The sequence below is a fragment of the Vicia villosa genome, linkage group LG7 (genome assembly GCF_029867415.1).
Source record: "Vicia villosa cultivar HV-30 ecotype Madison, WI linkage group LG7, Vvil1.0, whole genome shotgun sequence".
Lineage (NCBI taxonomy): Eukaryota > Viridiplantae > Streptophyta > Magnoliopsida > Fabales > Fabaceae > Vicia > Vicia villosa.
Window position 1 is genome coordinate 118,410,038 of NC_081186.1, and position 5,457 is coordinate 118,415,494.

The window sequence follows — 5,457 nt, forward strand, 5'->3', positions numbered from 1 at the left end:
TAGCCAAAACACCTCTACTAAGATCCTATTCGAACGCTTAAGCTTGAAATTAGTTTTTCCATTTCCACACCCTAATCACTCAAATTCTCTATTCAGTTAGCTTCCTTGAACTTCATTGAAGCTAACCAGATAATTTGCAAGCCAAATCATGCTTCTATTGGATCTCACCAAGTCAAGTTTCAAAGAAACTTTTCTCTACTTCATTCAGGTAGAAATCATCATCAATTCAAATCAAACTCGTGGCTAACATGAAGTTCTTGACTCGCTGATAATCACTGCACAATTAATTTTGATGTTTGCTTTCGTTTGATACATTTTTTTTCTTTTCAAATTTGGTTTTCAAACTTGTTTTGGTTTTCTTCAAATCGAGTGAGTTATACTTTGAATAAATATTTTGCGATAATGTGGTTGAGATCGTCTTGATGAGACAAATCCAATGATACCACTAGCATTTGATTTGGTTACCATTTGAAGAACATTTGATTTCCTGCAAATTCCTTTTGATTTTCTTTGGCAGGAGGTTAAAGATGGCCTATGTGTCATCTTCAACCAATGAGATGATGCCAATTTAAATATTTCCATTAGTTTGACCTTTTAATGCATGATGCACTTGTTTTGACTCTGGTTCACCATGTATGCGCATCTATGGGCCTTTGGATTTATCCTAGAGATTCCTTTAAATTTTATTTTAAAATTTCATTTAATGCTTGACGATCCATTATGGTTAGGTTTTTTTATCTGATTCTCTGTCTCTTCATCTCCCTTCTCTTGTCTTGTGGTGTAAGTCTTGATAAATTCATCATTTGGAGGTTATGGTTTTACCACACCTCTAATGCATTATTAAGGGAAATTCATCTAAACGTGTGGTTTTGTGGTTGACCCATTCCTCTCCCTCTTTATCTCAATCCCATTCTTCTTTTTTGCTTTTCATCAATTGGACTTAAAGATTCATTTGGTTCAATTAGGGTTAGATTGGTATGGATGAACTTTCATCATTTCAAATCTACTTTAAGGTGATAATGAGATCATTTTAAGTACTTTGAACTGATTATAAGTTTGTCCTAAGTACTAACAAGGCTTTGATTGATGTAATGATCTTATTAAGCTCCTTGACTCTGCCTTGATCATCTTGTCTGTTCTTTTTACATGTGTTTCAAGTTTTAGGAGAATGATCTTCTATATCATTTCTCTAACTTGTTCTTGAACACATAATTTTCTATTGACATGCATCATATCGGTGTAATTTCTATATAAGTTCACTTACAATTGCATAATTATAGCTCTAAATTTGTCCCGAATTGGATTATTAATTATATACTAACCATTGACCATATAATTGCACTAATCTTTATTTTAATGCAATTTATTATTCCGTACTTTATTTTTACGCTCTTTATTTTATTGCCATTTACCATTCATTGTATTTTAATTTTGTTCCTTTTTCCCTTTGCTCACTTGAACACTTACTTTCTCTTTGCTCATTTGAGCCTTTATTTTGTTTTGTTTGTATAAAACACTTAATGAAGAGAAAACCCTAAAAACTTAATTTGTGGACTCTGGACTATGGTTACTATCCTATGCTCAAGGAGAAACTACCTCTAGGCTTAGACATAGGATCTTGACCTTGGAACCTTCATATGAGACTTTTGGATCTTGTGTTACCTTGTTGTTATTTTGTCTAAAGTCCTTGGAGTTTACTCCAAGGCATTTGGAAAAATTTTCTGTATGCAGGTGTCTTATTAAATCAAAAAGCTTTGAGTTCTTATCTGGGACAATTTTATATAAGGCAAAAGACCAAGATTCTTGAGACAATGCTTAAATGGGATTATTCTCTTGGATCTCTGGCCATTTGTTCAAGTGTTTTTATTTACTACGATTTGAGATTAATCCAAAGGAAGGGGATGCTTATGTTGACATTATGTCAAGTGTTGGCTTCTTTGTTGGTTAGATTGTTCTTGTCCTTAACTTTTACTTTTATGCTTTAGGATAGTCTCTTCTCCCTTCTTAAATTTTCAAAACCTTCTCCCTCCTTTTCAAAATCTTCTTTGTTTTCAAAATCTTTTTCCATTTTGGGTTTTTCTTTTCAAATCTTTTTCAAAAGATTAGGCATGAGTAATTATCATAGTTGAGATGTAATCCTCTTATCTTCATGATATTTATTGATATGGTGTTGATTCTTTTCCATATGAAATAGCTAGTGGCATACTAGATGAATCTTTGCATCATAAATGAAAGAAGATGCGATGTCTTGTCAAGCATAATTAAAAAACCCAAAAACTTTTCTTTTCATCCTTTTCACACAATTTCTTTTTACACAGATTTTCAAAAAGGTTCCTATGGAGTACCACAGATGTGAGGGGTGCTAACAACTTCCCCTTGCATAATCAACCCCCATACCTAAGATCTCTATTTGTTTTATTATTTTTTATTTGAAAAACTTCTTTGGGTTTTATTTCACTCTTTTCCCATTTCCTTTGGAAACAATAAAGTGCCGTGGCGACTTTCACTAAAATACTAGTTGGGTCAATCCAATGGCCTCAGTGTCAATTTTTCACATATACAGTCACCTTTCTCACCTCAAAGAGTCTTGACCAATGCGAATAGAGTTTTCACGCGAAAAGCTAACACAATTTACCATCAAATGGAATTAGTTTAAGGGGCTAAATGGGTCGTGATAACATGAATAATTGATGAGAATTATATGTATTTGTTGATATTATGATGTTGATACTGTTAATTATAATTGTTTTTGTTTAAGGCCTTGCCTAATTGTTTTTGTTTTAATAAAGTATTTCATGAAAAAACATTATGAAGCATGCTTAGTTGATGAAATTCCACTGCGATGATATCCTAAGTGAAAGTGAGCATGCGATGACAGGTGTCGAATGCTTTGCTTTAAATTTCCAAGTGTTATAGAGCAGGTGATAATTTTGAGAGTGTGTGACACCCTATGTGATTATGTAAAATATATATTAATTATTTTATTATTTTACGTGTGGGAGATTTAGGGCATTACAAAGTACGTAAGGATGGAAAATGAATTTTGTCCAAGAAGGCTCAATGTGATACATCCTGGTACTATTGTAGGAAACTTTAAAAGATAGATTAGCATTTGGAGATCTCGTCCAAACGAGTTCAAAAATAATAGTATTATCAAATGACAAGTATGTATTACAAATGTCTTCAGCAGTTAGAGGAGCCAAAATCGATAAGCGTGTAAAATATTCTAATTGATGTCTTGGATAATTGAATTGACCTTAGCAGATTACATAAATTGAATATTCATTGGCAGTACTAGGTGTAAATCTTTAATTTTGTATCTCATTTAATTTTTAGTCCATTAATCAATGTCCTTCCCATTACCAATCTTCCATCTACTATATATTCTTCTATAAAGGAAAAGAGTGCTTAATGTCAGGCTACATTGAAGAAGAAATAGGAATCGTGATTAGATTTTTGTGCCTAAAATATCTACTAATAAACAGAGAAGACCATTGATTATTTGATAGACAATAATTTCTAACCAAAAGATAAACAACTAGCATTGTTTATTGTCTTAATATCTGTCATACCAAGACCTTATTTAGACAAAGGTGAGAAATAATCTTTCAAGATGTAATAGTCAACTTTCTATTGTCTATGTTACATGTCCACACAAAGTTTTTGATGCCATAATCCAATTCTTAAAAAGATTTATTGGATATTCATATATCCTTAGACTTTGCAGAAACATGTCTTGTATAATTGAATGGACCACTTGAAACATACCAATCATAAAAAGAAGGTGGCCCTTCTAAGTATCTAGATATGCCAATTGTATCTCTTATATTATTTGAAAATGATGAGTTATAGTTTTGGCTTTGAATATAGGAACTCAAATATAGTTAATTGTGTCTGTTCCATAATGAATCCAAGCATATATACACAACCTAGATCTAAAATACCTACACCGCAAAGTTTACACTTAGTTAGACTGATGTGTTAAACAAAATCTGGACCATTCTCTTGAACGAGATGACTAATTGCTTTAGTATGTTTCCTAGTATCTTTACAAAATATAATAAGGTCATATACAAAAAGTGTGGCTATGAATGATCATCTTGACAATTCATATGCATATCAAATTACCAACATAGATAACTACCTACTAAGTGCCTCTTCATCAATAGAGAAGAGCAAGGGAGATAGAGGATCCCCTTTCCTTACTCCTGTAAAGCAAGAAAAATTCATACAACTTTCCCATTCATCATATTTAATAGTTTACCTGATTGGAGAATAGTTACAATCAAATCACAACACTTTTAATCAAAGCCAAAATTGAACAAGAACTTTAATAAGATATTGCTAATCTAGGTATCAAATTCTTTTCTGATGCCTATCTTTAAAGTCATACTACTTCCAAAGGATTTATTGTCCAACAAATTAATGGCTTTTTAACTAATCCCAATGCATTCATAAATATGTCTATCCTTAATGAAGCCTCTTTGGTTTTATGATACAATTTTAAGGGCTAAGATGATCAATCTATCTACACAGATTTTAGTGATGATTTTGAATCAAAAAGTTTCAAGTGCAATAGGCATATACTCCTCAATATAATCTGCTTCATGTTGTTTAGACATCAAAGTAACAACGACTGAATTAAGACTAGGAAGGATCCAACATTTTTCAAATAATTGATTCACTAAATTGATCACATATGTCCCTACTGTATCCCAATAGGCTTGGAAAAAACATCCCCAAAAGACATTATGGATTGGAGCAGAATTGCCATCCATATTGTAAAATGCATTCTTAATTTCTTTAACCTGGGGCATTATAGTAAGATATTCATTATCCACATGGGGTATAAGTTATGGGACAATTCTTTCCACCAAATATGTATAAATTCATTTGTTTTCTGAATTAATTGTTTTTTTTTGTAAAAAGTAAAAATATTATCATCTAATTCAACTCCCTCCTCCAAAACAATATTGGCATGCCTCAGTCTAGTGATATTAATACTAGCATATCTCAATTTAACTGTGTTTTGAAACAACTTTATATTCCTATCTTCATCCTTAAACCGTTTATTCCTTACCTTGTTCCTCCAAAACTAGTCCTGCATATACAATGCCTTATCTAACATAAGTTGAGCATTTTTCTTCCAATCCAAGATCATCATTGTAACATGCATCATTAGCTTTATTAGTAGCTTGAGTGGCTTTAAAATGGATACTGACAAATGTATCTTTACTCCATTTCTTAATAATTGGTTTAAGACAAATCAAATTAGACAATAAAACAAATATAGGGCAACAAATTGCACCATTATTCAATTTATCATCAATAAGTTGTCTGCAACTATCATCATGAGTCCAAATCTTCACCAATTTGAATGGGCTATCCGAATCAAACCCATATTTGTAAAAATGGATAAGAATAGGGGTAATGTTCTAAGTGATTCTTGATAAAAGT